Raw genomic sequence first — 561 nt, 5'->3', positions numbered from 1 at the left:
CTAAAATAATACCAATGGCAAAACATTTCTCATAATATGTCCGTCAACTTAGCGTCCTAAAAGTCATTGTCGAAGGGGGACGTTAGGACTGGAACATAGCAACGATTATTTTGTTTTTCCAAATTTTCACCTTGTTTATTATTCTATTTTTCCCACTTTGAGCGGGATCTACTCACATTAAGTAGGTCAAAAATGGGTATATAATTGCCCTCTTTTGGGTTGTACTCCTTTAGGTAGAGGAGGCTCAAACAAGCATGATACACAAAAATTACAGCCCATTCCGACGTAACTCCATTCCTTCAGCTCTTCACATTTATAAAACGCACAGATGTTTAAAATATAGCAGAGAATAGAATTGGCACTAAAATAGTGTATTTTGTTTTAAAGAAAGCTGGACGTGGTGGACATTCTTTTTAGAGAACAACATAGTTTATTAATTAGCCAAAATTTCGAAATAATTTACACGGATGGCTCTATTAGAGATAATTTCACTGGGTGATCCTTTTATCATGTCAATAGTAACACAACTAAAAGCTTTTATATGAATAATAAGTTCTCTTT

Source organism: Drosophila bipectinata, chromosome 4 (genome assembly GCF_030179905.1).
Source record: "Drosophila bipectinata strain 14024-0381.07 chromosome 4, DbipHiC1v2, whole genome shotgun sequence".
In the NCBI taxonomy this organism is placed as follows: domain Eukaryota; kingdom Metazoa; phylum Arthropoda; class Insecta; order Diptera; family Drosophilidae; genus Drosophila; species Drosophila bipectinata.
The sequence above is the reverse complement of the archived record's forward strand: the minus strand, read 5'-3'. Positions refer to the sequence as shown.